The 19068-nt window shown below is 40.3% G+C and overlaps 1 pseudogene; it reads right to left on the bottom strand.

Annotated features, from left to right (window-relative positions):
- Positions 1 to 2945: 2945 nt before the first annotated feature.
- On the bottom strand, positions 2946 to 9048 carry LOC128867183 (uncharacterized; annotated as a pseudogene).
- Between the last annotated feature and the right edge of the window lie 10020 nt (positions 9049 to 19068).

The raw sequence follows: 19068 nt of genomic DNA, 5'->3' as shown, positions 1-19068 counted from the left end.
ATCGTATTTATTTTGCATACTCCTATAACGGGTAATTTTGCAACTAGTCCACTTCTAGTCACTCTCGTACTAGTATGACTTTTCAATCAAATATCAGCGCATGAACTAGAATATCTACCGAGTATCTTAGCTGCTCACCGTCGTATACATTTGCGGTGAAGGTGAACGCCAAATATTACCAAGCCACATAGGACGCACGTTTAGCACTCAGCTGTATTACAACGAATTTTTCTTACTCCAAATTCGGATGGCATTGCAGCTTACCTTTTTTCTTATTTTTTAAATTTGTACGGATCTTTCCTTTTATAATGTTTTGATTTCCAACATTTCGCCGCTACTGCATTTTAGTGCTACGAAGTCTCTGTTTTTTTCCTAGAACTCCTACGTATTTGAGTTCAATCGTTTCGAAGCGATTGAGCAAATCCCAATTGGCATTTGTTACTGATTTTGCTGATTTCGTCAAAAAATGTAAGTGCATGTTTGCATATATGTATTGCATGTGAATGTGTGATGGTATTTTGATTGAAATTTAGGTGCAGCAACACTCATAGGAAATGAGAAAAATGCTCGAAGTATGCCATTTAATAAGTAAACCAAATAGGAAGTGGAAGACAAGCGAAATCTTGATCGTTAATATCAGCATACGCCAGAAATTATGCGCTCTACTATGTTCAAATTGTTCAGATGGTACGTGAGCATTTCAGATCAATAGTTCGGCTTATTTTCTTAAAAATCAGATTGAGGATATCGCAAGAGAATGCCTTCGCTGAAACCTACCAATTCTCTTAGAGCTGCCTGAGTCTGGTTCAGCGTAATTTTAAAGTTCTTAAGGGCCAAAAACATTAACGAGGTACCTAAGATATGAGACAACGAGGCACCTTTTTGTGCTGTCAAAAGCGACTTTAGAAACAATAAAGTAGTATTGCCACTGATCTTCCTCTAGGATTCGAAGTGTAATGCATTTCTCAAGGATGACAGGTTTAGCAAGTCAACTTATTGCTGTTTGACATTACTGTTTCACCGAATCTTCTTTATATATCAACATACGTCAGAGTACTTCTTCTATTCACCAAGGCCGTGAGCACAAAAAAAATATACAGAAAGACCAAGCAGAAACTGTGATTTCTTAGCTCTGCGCAATGCAGAAAAAGGTAAATTAAAAGTTATTTAAGTGAATTGAGCGCAACGATAAGGTGAGAAGTACGGCGGCATTAAAGTTTTGTGACTCTAGAAAATGACTAGTTTAAAGAGAAATAGAGATTGGTAACATTTGAAAGCCTGTTATTTGCACTTGATAACTATAATACGGGGACTTTTGATAAGATTTTGTGGCAAAAAAACCCCAACATCGTCAGCAAAAAAAAAAACTTGGAAAAAATGCAATATTTTAGCCACTTCAAACTTGCACTTTCACCAAAATGCATCATAAATTCCTATAGTTCTAGTGTGCGAAACATAGGACCACAACGAATTTCTTCCATTCTGGTCTGTTTTGGGCCAATCTCTTCACTTCCTTCGAGCTACGCTGCATGACGCGGGTTTCTCACTCCAACAGTCGTCTTCAAATATTCATTGGTCTTCCACGTCTGGGGGGATTCCAGTCAGTGGCGTCCATTGTTAAGTCTTTAATTCCTCTGAGTAGCACATGGGCAATCAAGGCGATAGTACTGCGTACTCGAAATGTTTCTAAAAAATCTGATTTGGTGAATATTTGTCATTCCATACTAGATTTTTAACTTGGATTTATAATTTTTTTTTAGGAAAATTTAAATTATTAAAAATAAATAAAAATAAATAACTGTCTATAAGCCTATGTCTTAACGCTGTCTGGAGGCATTCCTGGGAACGAAGTAGCGAACGCATTGACTAGAGAAGCTGCGGCCTCGTTACCAATTTACCAATGGCACCCGAGCTCTTCCTTGCTGTGGGACAAAATACCATCAACGAGAAGTTTAAGAGCAAGAGAGCTTGGGCTAAGCGAGGTTAACTGGCACGAAGTTATGGCATTACATCAGGCGAAATCCTTACTGGGAGGCTACAATCAAAAGAGGTTTACGTAACTCATAACCCTCCCTAAGGATAAACCCACGGGTATTCTCACAGTTCATTGCAGAATGCGCGGTCATCTGCACAGAATTGCGATATGGTCTACTGACTCTTGTCGCTTGTGTGACCAATCTCAGGAGACTCCAATGCACCTTCTGCTTAGATGCTGCGCTATAGCGCGGAAAAGGTTGAGACATCACGGCCAATTGCAGCCAGCATAACAGCATATACGCTCAGCTCAACCCAGCTCTATCTTAAGTTTAATAAGGCAAGTGGTTTTGAATGAGGTGCTAGAATGAATAGAGGGCACAAAAGCACAAGGAGTCGAAGTGTGTGCCTGAAATCTAATCTATCTAACTTACGCTATCTAGAATATCTTTTAAGCAGACTAGGCTCTTTTTTTCCTTTTTTGCTACTTGGCAAGCAGCTCATGGATTACGGCTTACTTGACTTGGGACATTGAGTCATACTCCTCGAGAGGAAATGTAGCCACAGAATCTAAGTTTTGACCCAGAATCAGTGGGTTCCATTGTCTTTTTGCACCACTCGGTAATATATTGGTAAACAAAACAGATCTGCATTAGACTTGCATAGAAGTCAAAGCCTGTAACTAAAATGAAAAGTAACTCTCTTGCAAGACCAGCTGATTCTATTCAGATACGATATATCAATACTTTTCTATAGGATTTTTCAAAAATGCCAACCCACAGCCGCTTAAAACAAGCTGTATATGAAGTACGGCAATTTGTTTTTATTTCTAATTGTCCATGCATCACTTTTTTTTAGTAGAAAACCTTTTCTAGGCAACGCCATTTAGAACTCCTGCAGGAATTTTGTTTTCCCCAGCTACACCGAAAAAGAATTTCTTTCAACTGGACCTGTTGCAAAAGCACACTTAATCACACCTTTTATGACAAAAACAATAAAATAATTTAAGTTATTTAATGTAACCAAATTCAACAGCCACCCAATGCACTCACCCACACCCCAACCCATGTCGTATACGCAACTTAAACTTACCTGTTGCCAAAACTCTAAGCTGTTGCGGCAATGATTATCTGCGCGTAAACTGTATAACATAGGTAAATTACTAAGTCATTTTATAGTTTTCATAAAAACTTTTTAAATATTCGGTTTTACAACAAAACTCGTACCATTGGCGTTTAGAAAATTCAAAGCTGTTTAAAAATTTGCACGAATTGGAAGGAAAGTAAATTTTTATTGTATTTTTCACAATGCGCTGGATAAAGATTTGTTCGCAGTATTGATTGTGCAGCTTGACTTTGTTTATTACAGGTATTTTATTTTTTATTAGTCTTATTTTTGTTGTGGTTTTGTTGTGGTTTTTTTTTTGTTTTTTCGAGTGGTAGATTATTGTATTCGGATTAGACGGATTCGTTAAGACGGACGGTGTTTCGCGTGGATTACACCATCACGTATACAATTTGCAATGTGCTGAGTAGTTCAAGGATTGCATGTGTTTATGATTTTCAAGTGATTTTCAGAAAGCGTTATGTAGGTATTTGTAAGCAGGTTTTACTGCATGGAATTTTAGAAACTTTTAATTTTTGTTAATATATAATTTTTTTTTGTCCTCAAAACAGCTGTCAAATATATTCAACTTTTATTTTCTTTATTTTTGTTTTTTATTAAAAAACAAGTTTTCTTGTAAGCGGAAAACTACCCCAAATAATATTTTAATTTTATTTATTTTTAATTTTTTTTTTAATTTTCTTTATAAAAAAACTGTTTTTGGGTTTCGCATAAAAACAATATGTAGCAATATGTATCTGTATTTCAAACTGTATATTTTCGTAGCTATTTATTAGTTTTTTCACGGCCGCTGTAGCCGAATGCGTTGGTACGTGACTACCATTCGAAATTCGGAGTGAACGTGGGTTCGAATCTCGGTGAAAGATCAAAATTAAGAAAAACATTTTTCTAGTTGCGGTCGCCCCTGGGCAGGCAATGGCAAACCTCCGAGTGTTTCTGCCAGGAAAAAGCTCTTCATGAAAAAAACATTAGCCGTTCGGAGTCGGCTTGAAACTGTAGGTCCTTCCATTTAGACGCCACAATTAGGGGAAAGAGCTCGGCCAAACACACAAAAAGGGGGCATGCGCCAATTATATATAGAGATACTATATATATACAGGGTTGCCAATATTCGACGGACCCATCTGCCAACCCTGTATCTTTTGACAGAGACGTCAGATCGCTTAATGAAATACCGCGTTGGAGGCGTCAGTCCAAGCAAACTTTTACCATGGGACAGTACACGCCACGCGAGTGCTCCCAAATTGTTGAAATTTACATTCAACAAAAGAAGTAAATTCAACGTGCGTATAAAAAATTAAATAATGTGAAAAGTGCGCCTTCTAAGAACACCATTAAACGTTTGTACGAAAGGTTTTCGACTGGTGATGCTCTTTCTAATCCAAAGAGGTCAAATCAAAACCGACCAAGGCGATCGGATGAGAATATTGCTCTTGTACGGGCCAGTGTTGAGACGTCGCCAAGGACATCCCAAAATCGCCGTTCTCAGTAGTTGGGCATTGCTCGGACCACTTTACAACAAATTATTCGCACTGATTTGCATTTATTCCCGTATAAGATTCAATTGACGCAAAGATTGTTGCCTGCGGACAAGCCTCGTCGATTGGAATGGGCCCAAAGAGTCATCGAAATGCGTCGGGTCCGTCGAATATGAGCAACCCTGTATATATTAGTTTTTTTAAGAGCATGGAATTTTCCAAGCTTTTAACTTTTCTGGATATATTTTTATTTTTTTTATAATTTTTTTTTTTATCCTAAAAACACTTGTAAAATATATTCTAATTTTTTTCTTTAGTTTTTATCACAAAACAAGTTTTCTTCTGACTTCAAAACTACCCTAAATAATATTCGAATTTTTTTATTTTATTCCCAAAAATTTTCAATTTTTGTTTCGTAAAAACTCTAAACCTTTTTAATATGTACGTATGTATATTCTAAATTTTATGTTTTTGTAGGTATTTGTGAGCAAAGTGTTAAGTCTATGGATTTTCGCAGCTTTGAGTTTTTTTTGATTTATTTTTTATTTCAATTTTTTAATTTTTTTTTTATCCTAAACACGGCTTTAGTTTTTATTAAAAAGAAGTTTTCTTGGAACTTGAAACCCACACTAAATAATATTTGAAATTTTTTATTTTTTCCAAAATATTTTTTTTCTTCAAAGAAATTTTTTTTTTTTGATTTTTGAATAAAAACAGCTCGAAATTGTATCCAAAATGTATGTTTGTGGAGGTATTTATTAAAAAATTGTCTATTTCATATACTTTTTTTTACATAGAAACAGCTCTAAGACAAATACTCCAAATTTTTTGTTTCTGATTTTTTGTTTTTTGCCTAGTTCTTAGTGGCAGGTGGGTAGGTAGGTTAGATGGCAAGAGTACCCCAGGTACACTACAACTAGCACTTACATACGTGCCGTTTTGATACCATAATGTGGACCACTACCTGTGACAGGATTTAGGGAAGAGAAAACAACCGTCTGCAGCCATCCAGTGCTGTTGATGTAGCGGAGGAGAGAAAAGGGATCCAAAAATTGTTCTCTATAGCTTTTTTTAATTGTTCTTTTTTTAATTTTTATTTTTTATTTTTATTGTTTTTTTTCGTTTGTTAAAAAACATCCATCCTGTGAGCATCCAAACCTTTCTAATTTTCTTTTTTTTTTAATAAAAAAAAAGTCTGCTGAAAACAACAGTAAACTTTTTTATTTTATTTTTATCCAATGTTTTAACCTATAAATAACCCTGCTTAATACCCGAATTCCTCATTTTTCTGAATTTCTTTTTGTTAGAAAAAAATTCTTCCTGAAAACAAATCTTTATAATATTTGAATATTTTTGATTTAATTTTAATTTTTATTTTTTTTGTTTCAAGAAATATTCGAAATATTTTATTTATATCGTCAATTTAATTTTTCTCATTCGCTATTTGCGCGGGAATTTCGTACAGCTCGCTACGTATTTCAAAAGCTTGCGCCAAAAGCTCGCCTGTCCTCAAACGAGCGAAACTTATTTGAAAAATATAGCAAACAATTCATTGCAAGCGCTTTCTGCAACAGAGACCGGCACTACCTACTTATCGCTCACTCAAACTATCCCTCTCTCTCGTATCTTATCGCAGCTTTGTCTTTGATTGCCTAAGTGTAGGCTTCGTAGGCCCGCTTGCTCGTGGCTCGTTGGCTCGTTGGCAACTAAACGAAGTTAATAGAGCGTGAGTAAGCGTAATTTGCAATGAGGAAAGTGAAGCGTGTGAAGGATATGCAGAACTGGCGGCACGCTATGCACACAGCCGGATTGCAAGAATGCCAGCTGTTGTGGAGAGGAGTAACAACACTTTTCGTTCACCTTTCTAACTTTCAACTTATTATTATTCAATCGAGTTCGGTTTATTGGCAAGAAGTTGTTGAAACAAATGTCACAATCACCCCACTTAACACTTTCAATCACCTACAGTTGTTTTTGTAGCAGATTGCCCCTTTTGGCGGCGCCTCGGAAATGACTCAGCACACAGCTGCTCAGTTCGCGAAACACAAACAACAATGCTACGAGCGCACACAATAAATAAAAACAAAACCAAAAATATGTCGTGCGAATAGCGCGATGGGCTCGGTACAACAAAAAGCAGCGGCACACAAATATTATAACGGGATTTGCACTGCTTGCGTCGTTTGGACTGTGAAGTAGATTTGCATTCAATAACTTTGTTTGTTGTCCTTCTTTCTTTGACTTCAGTTTCGTTGTTTTACGTTTTATTTGCCAAATATTTGCATTTGCTTTGATATTCGAATTTTTTTATTTTTTTCTATAATTTAATTTTCGTATGGGAATAACAGCGTAAGCAGCGGAAGAGTATAAAGCTGAAAGCAAGGATATAAACTGAAAGTGTAAAGGCACGAAGCAAGCACTCGCGCACACACACACACACATACGCCTACAAACATTCATCAGCATAGGCAAGTAGGCGAACGTTGAAGATGAGCATTCGCAAAAAAGCAAAAAAAGAAACATAAAAAAACAAAAACACAGAAAACAACAATAATAGTTAATTTCAGCGGTGGAACGGTAAATGTCGTCATAACGTTTTGCACGCCAGAGAGCATATGTGAAATAGGCGAAAGAGAGAGAGAGCGCAAGAGCTTAACAGCAAGCGAGCATATTTTACAGTTGCTCACTCCATGCCAAATCGTCTGAACAGCCAGCTATGGAAATGAAGTTATGCACTTTTCGAGGTCATTGTTGTTGTTTGAGCCTATCTAGCAGCATAAAAATTCATATGCAGTAAAGCCCGCTTAAGTGTCTCATACAAAGCATTAAGCATAATGCGACACTTAAGCGGCTTAGGTGGGTACTTAACTGGAATCGCTTAAGCACCTTAGGTAAGTTAGTAAACAGGAGGCATAGCTTCCATTTTATAAAGCCATATCGATGAAGGTGTACTAAGTGCGCAGTAGTATAAAATTTTATTACAAAAAGCTTGATTTCATAGGTTCTCAAATAATTTATATTTTTTTAAGGCCGTGAGGTAGCAAAGTGTTCAGCCTTTGTGTGCCGTGGGGATAGAAATGGGCTAGATCGGTTGGTTGCCAACAAGTGACCTAACCATTTATAATGAACTGTGTTTGCATCTGGAAGGGCTAGGCGTCTCTATTAAAATAGAATGCCACTTGAGGAGGAAGAAATTTCTCAGCGCATATATATTTATTAGGCCGGGTCGATTTGTGGGGAGGCAAAACAATCGCCCATTGCCCTGTGAAAATCGTATTCTAGGGATCAAAATAAGAAACTTTGCCGAAGGAACCATACCTCTAAAACGAATTCTGATGCCCCCCAATTTGGGTCGAACTTTTGGGTAGGGGCAAATTTTGCGAATCGTCGTATAATTCCACCGTGTGGGCCAGTGTTTGTTGGCTCACCGTCAGTGCATATTCCAATTAATGCATCCAGTGATATATTTTTATCGTTGAAAAACCCATTTAATTTGGTTGTTTTGTATTCAGCGGTTTCATATTCAAGTCTTACGTAACCAATCAATTCAGAATTGAGTTCTCTCAAAATAACAAGATGAGGTTCTTTTAGCATCCTAGTATGATACTTCTCATCAATTGTATCTATCATTAAAGTATCATCTTTTCTGCCATCGAATGAAAACGCTAACAAATTGGTATCATCTAACCGTTTGCGAAGCACTTCTTGTCTGCATTTCTCTTTTTCTCTGCGAACTTTCGATTTATCCATGATGAGAGGTTTCCCATGCTTAATTTTAAAACCTTGCAAAAGAGCGGTTCCCTATGCTGATGCTACTCTGTCAGGCACACCAAATCTGTCACATACCAAGGCAAAGTTAAAACAATCGTATCTCTCTGTGTATTGTGAACTTGTGCTTCTATCCATATCTTCTTGAACCGGTGGCGGTGCGTATGTTGAATCATCGGGATATTGGTATGATGATTGATGACATAGACGTTGCTCCTTGCTCTTCAGTTTCCATCACAAATGCATCCATTGTTAGTCTTCTCTGATTATGTTGATCGTGCATGACCTCTTTGAGGCGTTCGGGAACCCAGCCGCATGCACATGGAGCTGCCTTCAAATCGCATTTACATATTCCAATGTAAAAAATTGTTTCCAGATACTTGTCAAGCAATTTATTCAATTTATTAAGTACACTTTTTTTCCGCATTATTTCCATACCAAATTTTTCCCAAATTCCAATCAACTTATCTTGTACTTGAATAGTGAATGATTTATGGGAAAACTTTTTTTGTTCTGTTTTAGCACGTTCGCTTAAGTAAAAATAATATCTGAAGATATCCAGATGCGTTGGTAAATTAAGATCAGTTAAATCAGTAGACACACCAAAAACAGTAACATCATGATTGGGTATAAGACTCATTGGGTTTTCGATAGTTGTTGATGTAGTTGCTTCATCTTGCGGTGTAGAGAATGGTGGATTCATTGTAAACTTTTTGATTTGGGATGGTCTCTTCACTTATTTTTTTTTTTAATATTTTTTTATCTGAAATTAGCACTTCACACTTTGAGTTCTTCACAACGACTTAATGCATTCACAAAAACTGTTGCGTTATATATGGTCTACGAGACGAGGTAATAAGAATGAAATGGTAATTTCAATTCTACCTGCTGTGTCTTGTGGTTGCTTAAAAAAAACAACACAAGCAATTTTACGATCTGCAATTGTGTCACAGTGAAACCTTCATTGTTTAAAAGGGTTGCGGTGCATTCCAGTGCTACCTTAATTGTTGAAATTGTTGCAAAAAACGCGCATTTCTTAGGAAGGCCCCTACCCAAAAGTTCGACCCTAATTGGGGGACATCAGAATTCGTTTTAGAGGTATGGTCCCTTCGGCAAAGTTTCTTATTTTGATCCCTAGAATATGATTTTCACAGAGCAATGGGCGATTTTTTTGCCTCCCCACAAATCGACCCGGCCTAATGTATAGAATGAATAAAGGTTGTGTGGGATACAAAAGATTTTCTGGAAAGAACGAGTCCTCAAGTCGTCCGGTAACATCTGCCGTTCATTGTGCGATTCGCTCCACTCGGCCGGCATAGACGCCACGTCACAAAACCCGCTGTATCTCCGAAAATAATTCGAATTTTGAAAAATCCGTTGAAGAACATACTTTTGAAGGTCTAAACTTTGAAAATATGCAAAAAAAACGCGTTTTTCAAATTTCTAGACCAGAATACCCCCTTACAAGTTTTGAAATTTTGTTAAAAATAAATGACGTATAAATCTTGTACAAATTTTGCAACTATATTTTTATAAAAAAATAACTTGAATGAAGAAATAAATAAACAGCTAAAATTTCTCAAAATTCTGAGGTGCTATAATTTTTTCTTGAGTAGAAACTCTCAATAACCCAGATGCTCGAAGAGAAGGAGGCCAGAGTATTAAACAGTTCAGGATTAAGGATGCGAAAGAGAAGTGCAAATAGTGCATGAGATTTTGTTACATTGGTTCACGAAAATGATTCCATCTCGCTAGCTATCACTCCACTATCATCAAATTCTCGGCCTCTGAGCTGCCCTTTGAGATAAGAAACAGACAGCAGTAGCTGGGTGTTGGATCTGTAGAGTAAATAGGTCGTTCCAGTAATTCTCAAAACACTTCTTCTATGGCAGCTTTCCCCTACTCAGCTTTGTCATCGAAAGATACAAGTAAGGTTCATAAGATTTAAAAAGTTACTCACTTTCAGTTTCAGCCAATAAATATCTATCAAAGGCTTACTTTGTTGCTATTTTTCGCTCTTATGCCACTCATTGTTTACTATATGAACTGTCATATTTCTTATCTTTCATTTACTTTTTTTATATATTTCTTCATCTGACCTTTAGAATTTGCTTTTTGTTTCGCATTCCTGCATTTATGTGCATCTCATTAATTACCTTCACATTTACATCAATACACACTGTCATATGGCAGCTTCATTACCGCAATATGTTGCGCGCCTCAATGCATGCCTTTGTAGGAGGATGCAAATGTAACCGTGCGCGTGTGTATGTGTATTGATTATTATGCGTAGCTAGGCATACCTCGCCATACGTACCACCTTCTTGCCTCGGCGCAGTGGTACCTCCGCAGACATTTGCAATATGTCACCTGTTTGTTGCAAGTTGCCGACTGCCCACTCTTACGCCGGCAGTGTCGCATTGCAGTTGACCTGCTACCTCAACATGCACGTTTGTTTGTGTGTTTGATAAATGTGCGCCTATTGAAATATTAACACTTTTTGCATATTAATGAGTGCATTAAACGTGAATGGCTCGATGTGGCAGGTATAATTCAGTGAGAAGTGAGCTGAAAAATGGGAAGCAAGATGCTGATGTGGGGCAATGTTTGTCGTGCCACTTTAAGTGGGTCTGGGGTTATATTGAATGCAATTTTTAAGCTGAAATAGTGCGGAGGAAAAAAAATGATATTTGACGAATTAAAGATTAAAAATCAATCACAATATTTTAGAATTTTTGTACTCAGAAATTTTGATGAACTCGATGATTGAAAACCGCATATTTCTCAAAGCAAAAGCTGCTGCACCCCAATATTCTCAAAGGTTTGACAGATAAAATAAAATCACACAACTTCAAGTACTTTTTGAACAGGGTAGTGTATAACAATATTGGGTGAGGGGACATGCCAACTAGCATCTGGAACTGCCTTGCGGAGTTTAGTAACGAACTCGTAAATTGCCCAGCTATACACTGGTGAACTCAAGCCCTGTTTAAATAACGGGTGGTCAAGTTTTAAGGACCGGTGTTCTTCTTCTTCTTAATTGGCGCGATAACCGCTTACGCGATTTTGGCCGAGATTAACAAAGCGCGCCAGTCGTCTCTTTCCCGTGCTAACCGGCGCCAATTGGACACACCAAGTGAAGCCAAGTCCTTCTCCTCTCTCCTGGTCTTTCCAACGCAGACGAGGCCTTCCTCTTCCTCTGCTACCACCAGCTGGTACCGCATCGAATACTTTCAAAGCCGGAGCATTTGTATCCATTCGGACGACATGACCCAGCCAACGAAGCCGCTGGATCTTTATTCGCTGCGCTATGTCTATGTCGTCGTAAAGCTCATACAGCTCATCGTTCCATCGTCTACGATATTCGCCGTTGCCAACGTGCAAACGTCCAAAAATCTTACGCAGAATCTTTCTCTCGAACACTCCAAGCCTACTTAGTCCAAAGTAGCACTTGTTGGCAAGAGAGATTCTACGTTGGATTTCAAGATTTATAACTGTCAACAGTGACGTGGGTGCCGATATGCGAGTGCGCCGACTGTTCGTTTGAAGACAGGAGGTACTTCGTTTTGTCCTCGTTCACCACCAGACCCATTCGCTTTGCCTCTTTGTCCAGTTTGGAGAAGGCAGAACTAACAGCGCGGTTGTTAAGGCCGATGGTGTCAATATCATCGGCATAAGCCAACAATTGTACGCTCTTATAAAAAATTGTGCCTGAGCGATTAAGTTCTGCGGCTCGTACGATGCTCTCCAACATCAGGTTAAAGAAGTCACACGACAGCGAGTCACCCTGTCTGAAACCTCGTTTGGTATCAAACGGCTCGGAGAGGTCCTTCCCAATTCTGACGGCGCTGCTGGTGTTGAGCAACGTCATCTTACATAGCCGTATTAGTTTTGCGGGGATACCAAATTCAGACATAGCGGCATACAGGCAACTCCTTTCCGTACTGTCGAATGCAGCTTTGAAGTCGACGAAAAGATGGTGTGTGTCGATTCTCCTTTCATGGGTCTTTTCCAAGATTTGGCGTATTATGAATATTTGGTCGATGGTAGACTTTCCAGGCCTGAAGCCACACTGATAAGGTCCAATCAGTTGGTTGACGGTGGGCTTCAGCCTTTCACACAATACGCTCGCTAGAACCTTATATGCGATATTTAGAAGACTAATCCCGCGGTAATTGGCACAGATTGCAGGATCGCCCTTCTTATGGATTGGGCAGAGCACACTTAAATTCCAATCGGCAGGCATGCTTTCATCCGACCATATTTTGCGTAGGAGCTGATGCATGCACCTTACCAGCTCCTCGCCGCCATGTTTGAATAGCTCAGCCGGCAGTCCGTCGGCGCCCGCGGCTTTGTTGTTCTTTAGCCGTGATATTGCTATTGTCACCTCGTCATGATCGGGTAACGGAACGACAATTCCGTCGTCAACAATTGGGGTATCGGGATCTTCACATTCTCTATGACATGCGCAGCTGTCACCGTTTAACAGGTTCGAGAAGTATTCCCTCCATAGTTTAAGATTGCTCTGTACGTCAGTCACCAGATCGCCGTCTTTGTTCTTACAGGACAACGGCCCGGTCTTAAAACCTTCTGTAAGCCGCCGAACTTTCTGGTAAAATTTTCGGGCGTTGTTCCTATTGGCCAGCATCTCAAGCTCCTCGCACTCACGTATTTCGGCCTCTCGTTTCTTCTGTCGGATAATACGTCTCTCTTCCTTTTTCAGCTCTCTGTAGCGATCCCACATGGCTCGCGTTGCGCCCGATCGGAGCGTGGCTCTATAGGCGGCATCCTTTCTTTCTGCGGCAGCATGACATTCCTCGTCGTACCAATTGTTTTTTCGGGCTCGCCGGAATCCGATTTCTTCTTCGGCGGTGGTACGTAGGGAACGAGAAATGTTGATCCATTGCTCGCGCATGCCGGTTTGTTGGGCAGTGCTCTCCGAGAGCAGGAATGAGAGTCCAGTGGCGAATCTTCTGGCTGTCTGTTGTGACTGCAGCTTTTCGATGTCGAACATTCTTTGCGTAGGTAGATGTACGTTTTTTGCTGCACAGAGGCGTTTGCGCAGCTTGGCTGCAACAAGGTAATGATCCGAGTCGATGTTGGGTACTCGGATCGTGCGTACATCTAATACACTAGAAGCATGTCTTCCATCTGGTTTCGCGTTTTTCGATCAGGAGACAGCCAGGTAGCTTGGGGTATCTTTTTATGCTGGAATCTGGTGCTGCAGACTACCATGTTTCGGGCCCCGGCGACGTCGATCAGTCCCTGTCCGTTACCGGATGTTTCGTTGTGCAGGCTGAATTTTCCGACTGTGAGACCAAAAATTCCCTCCTTGCCCACCCTGGCGTTGAAGTCGCCAAGCACGATTTTTATGTCGTGGCGGGGGCAGCGCTCTTAGGAACGTTCCAAGCGCTCATAGAAGGAATCTTTGGTCGCATCGTCCTTCTCTTCCGTCGGGGCGTGGGCGCAAATTAGCGAGATGTTAAAAAATCGCGCTTTGATGCGGATTATTGCGTGACGCTCGTCCACCGGAGTGAACGACAGTACTTGGCGACGAAGTCTCTCTCCCATAACAAATCCGACACCGAATTTGCGCTCCTTTACATGGCAGCTGTAGTAGACGTCGCAAGGTCCTAAGGTTTTCTTACCTTGCCCCGTCCATCGCATCTCTTGGATGGCAGTGATGTCAGCCTTTACTCTCACGAGGACATCAACCAGGCGGGCCGAGGCACCTTCCCCATTTAGGGACCGGACATTCCAGGTGCATGCCCTCAAATCATATTCCTTATTTCGTTTGCAGGGGTCGTCATCAGTAAAGGCAGTTCTCATCCGAGGCTTTGCAATTCTTTTCATTGGGGGGATTTTTAAGTGGCGGGTCCCAAACCCAGCGCACAACCAGCTATCCTGGAATGCTTCGCCTTCTCACGTTAGCTTACTCCCGAACGGGTGTTCGGAAGCTACCCAGAGGATACATGGGCTAATCCCGGACGTTGTGAGCTGTTTGAACCATAAGCAGAAGCATCGTCCTGGCCACTCCCAAGTGAATGGCGTTCAGTAACTTTCCCCACTTGCGTGGACTTCTACACATGGAAACATCCTAGTATAGCTCAATTACGTGCAGAGCAAAATATCGGCCAAATGGCCGCCGCTGCCTCGGCGGCACACCTTCATCCGATGGCCCAAATTTTCGATGACGTAATTGAGCTTCTATGCCGTTAATGTGCAGAATTATCTTATCCTTTAGCTCTTGAATTGTTGCAGGCTTATCGACGTACACCTTTTCTTTCAAACAACCCCAAAGAAAGAAGTCCAACGGTGTCAAATCACATGATCTTGGCGGTCAATTGACAACGCCGCGACGTGAGATTATTCGGCCATCAAATTTTTCGCGCAAAAGAGCCATTGTTTCGTTAGCTGTGTGACACCGTGGCACCGTCCCATTGAAACCACATATCGTCTACATCCATATCTTCCAATTCGGGCCATAAAAAGTTCGTTATCAGCTCACGATAGCGAACACTATTCACAGTAACTGCCTGACCGGCCTCATTTTGGAAAAAATACGGCCCAATTATGTCGCCGGCCCATAAACCGCACCAAACAGTCACTCTTTGTGGGTGCATTGGTTTTTCGGCAACACTCTTGGATTATCATTCGCCTAAATGCGGCAATTCTGCTTATTGACGAATCCACTGAGGTGGAAATGTGCCTCACCACTGAAGATGATTTTCTTTGATATGCATTTTGATTTGAACGCCCGTTTTCATAATAAGCCTGAGTAACTTTCACGCGTTTCTCGATTAAGTATCTTTCTACGGTTGGAATTGAGTTAGTCTGAAATTAAAAAATGTCAAATGAAATGCAGAAAAAGCTTGACGTTGAGGTGTAGTTTACATTCAACATTGGCCCACCCTTTACAATCCGAGCTAATGGGAATTTAGTGAGCTACATTTTTTCATAACTCAATAAAAATTTTACGAAAAATACTTTCCCTCATCGCCTTCGCATTGGCACTTTACCGTTCTTCACAAATGGTAAGACAGCTTGTGATGCTTCGCCAACTGTTAGCTATTATTTTTTCGTCTGTCATTTGTCATCTCTTATTAGGAGTTTCTGAAAGCAGCCAATTACTCTCAATTCTCATGGATTTTCTATAGTTTTTTATCTTTTTTAAAAATTTTTAGCTTTACAAAAATTATCACCTACTATTAAATTTATATCTAAACACATAACAGCATTCAAATTTCCGTCGCATTTACACCTAAATTCGAAAAGAAAAGCTTCGGGAGTTTCTCTCTCCACACCCGCTCAGTATCAACAATCTGAAAGTGGCAACTCAAAATCAAATTTACGACCAGCGAAGTAAAAATGCTGCAAACAAAATAAGCTTTCTTCCCAACATAAAAGCAGCGCGCGAGCTTTAAGCGAGAGCTGCTGAAAAAGCGCTGAGCTGAGGCTGCTACTGAGACTGAGGCTGAGATTGAGGTGCGGGCTGAAGTTGAGTTTGAGGTAGTAAAGAAAAGGCCATGCGAAGAAAAGCGGCACTTAATCAAGTATTTAAGAGCATGCTTGGGTGGGTGACTACTAGCAGCTGTCAAGCTTAGGCGCTATACTAACACACACACACATATGTGAGCACGTAATTGTGCTGAGTAATGCTAAGGCTGCAGAAGAGCAGCAACAACAGCTGATGCTAATTACATAATTTACAAAGAAAACAGGCGGTCAACAAAAGAGCCAGCAAAAGGCGGTAGCAGGTTGAGGCGAAGGGCACAAGAGGAAAGAAAAATGAGATGTGGAAATGTGCGAAACTGAGCAACTGAACCTATCAGACAAGGACGCAGAGAAGGCGGCACAGTCAAACGGCAGCGAACTATCTTAGTGCGGTAATTTTGCACATGAAACACCAGCGCACATACGACGAGTACGAAAATCCACAAGCAGAAGAACTAAATAAGTACTTATGCGCATCATTGCTCACATGCAAAAGTAGATAATCACTGTAGTGCGCCCTTAAGTATGCAAACAAGCAAACGTTAAGCGGCAAACGTCTCATGCTAGCTTGTTGTTGTTGCATTTTACACAAATGTTATCCCATGTACGAGGCCCACTGAGCTATTGTGTCATATTTAGCATCATAAATCAAGAAAAGTGTTGCAACAACAACAACTACTGCACATCAGCGTACCTTATTGGTAGAGGGGCACGGCTCAGTGAGTGCATGAAAGTGCTTGTCATGCGACTGACAGCAACTGCAGTATCATTCTTCTGTTCTCTATTTTTGTGGCATAACTACTATCTACTACCTACCACCAACTAAGAACTACTGACTGACTGTCGCACTGATTGCAGATAATTTGAAGGATGTGTAGAAACGGATGTACAGCAGCAGCAGCAGCAGCAGCCGCAAAAAACAAGACAAAAGTGGTAAATTTCTAAGGAAAACTTGGTCGCTTTCACTGCTTGTGAAGCACGAAATGAAAGGAAAAAACACAAATGCAAATATGTTTGCCTCTCAGTGGCATGAGTGCAGCACCCTTCTCCGTCCTTCTGTAGCCCACTTGGCCCAGGTAGTTGCACATTGGCTGTCGCACGCTCGCTTGCCAAGTGCTTTGGTAATTAATCTATGGTAACAACGTTTTGTCGAGATTTCAGTCATTTCAAAATTCACTTACTTGTCCTCATAATGATGATGAAGCGTAGAAGTTGCTGGCGCCGGCGGCTCTTTTGCTCTGCTACCGCTGCTGCTGCTGTTGCTGATTCTGCCACAATTTACACTAAAAGTGATTTATGTGCTTTTAGTAGTGCATTTTATGAAGTGAGTTCGCACGAGTTGAGTGCAATGCTTATCGCTCTCGTCACTTTGAGTGTTTCGATTGTTAAATTGTGGAGGTAAATCACTGAAGGATAATCTGTTTTATGAATACCGGATGACGCATAATTTCATTTGTTTGAAAATTCGGTTTTTTTATAAATTTTTTATTAATTTAATTTTAATTAATTAAATGCAACTCGTCACGTTAATTTGCTTTACTTCAATTTTTTAGAAAATTATACGAAAAAAAAACATAAAAAATATTCCTTTTAATTATTTCTTCCTTTGTGGTACCATGAAAAAAGAAGATAGCGAGGGAACCGCTCCCACGACAGTCCGTTCTACGTAACCGGAATGACCCGGATTTATATCCGGCCAAGGACTTGCATTCCTCGTATAGGCACGGTGAATGTTATGCTGCTACAGCAACAATAACAACAGTAACAGAGAATAAAATATAAAGACAAGAAAAATGCTCGAATAGGAACAATTGGCAATAATTGAGGCTTGCATACGTACCTGTGCAGTATCAAACTGCCCCAAGAATTCAAAATTGGTGATCATAGACTACATCATTTACCCGCTCAGGGTGCTTAAGAAAGGACCTCAAACTTGAATATTAAAGCATACAGTTCCTTAGACATGTGTAAAAAATCACAACGAAGTGGTCTGAGTCTTAGCCCTGCAGCAGCTGTGCGATTAAAAAGGCACTCCTGAGGTGATTTCACTTCATTGTCCACCATGCAGATACCGCAGAAGGGCCTAGAAGATACGTTGAGTTTCATAATATAGATGCACAGTGGGCAGTGTTCGTTTACAACAATTTGTCACTAAAAAGAGGTGCCGACCACGACATCTCTCGAAATCAACTGTTTTGCCTAGCGATCGCAGACCTGAGTCACGATACACCTGCTCAAACACAGCCGACGGATAGCAAAAGACATACCCACATTGCAAAGAGAGTGAATCTCAAGAGTATTTTGTCCAACCGCATTAGCCATCCTGAAGTTTTCTACGAAGTTCCCGGAGCCTGGAATATATACAAGCGTGGCAGTGGGATAATCAGCTGAGACTCAGAGAAGAGTTAGGTATTCCTCAATCGATCTCACCAGCAAAGAGAGCTTAGAGTTTTTTTTTCGACTGGCTAACAGAAAAAATATTTGTCTTCTTGAAGAAGTACGGAGCAATGACGCCGTTGCCGCAAAATTCGCAAATTTTATGGATACACTACCACCTTGTAAAATTCATGTGAGTTGGGGCTGTTCCATACAAATCGAGTTAAGTTACCCTGTTAATATTGTCAACGATCCGATAATCCGACTCGTTGTTAAAACTGATTTTGCCGAATTTGGGGTACTTTTCTAAACAACTCGAACGCAGTTAGTCTGTGATCACCAACTTTTAACACCTGGAATAGTTGCATACTGCACGGGTACGGATCCAAGCTCTGGCGAGCAATACGCCTATCTGAAGTCTACAGAAGGCCGATATCTTGAGTACCACGTGGAATTGGTTGACTTTCCTCAGAGAATTATGAGACACACTTAGTCCAAATTTTCCATTGTGATGTCACACGAACAGACTTTAAAACATCCCTTCCCATACCCATTTGGTGCAAGCTATGAATTTCTCTTATGAAATGCTGTAGAATCCGAAGTTCTATTGACTCCGAGTCGGCTATACTTTGCCGGCACTGGGTAGTGGCAAAGATGGTACTTACCGGATTCCATGCTCTTCTCTTCTCTGCAACTACGGTAATGGTAGCTTGGGTAGAAACCCATTCATGCGCCGCGAGCTGCCATTAGTCAACGTTAAGTAATAGTGGATCCAAGGATGGAGGATCGGCCAAGCGAGATTATCCATTACATCTTCTTCTTCTTCCTCTTAATTGGCGTGATAACCGCTTAC

This window comes from Anastrepha ludens, chromosome 6 (assembly GCF_028408465.1).
Source record: "Anastrepha ludens isolate Willacy chromosome 6, idAnaLude1.1, whole genome shotgun sequence".
NCBI classification, from domain to species: Eukaryota; Metazoa; Arthropoda; class Insecta; order Diptera; family Tephritidae; genus Anastrepha; species Anastrepha ludens.
The sequence above is the reverse complement of the archived record's forward strand: the minus strand, read 5'-3'. Positions and strand labels throughout refer to the sequence as shown.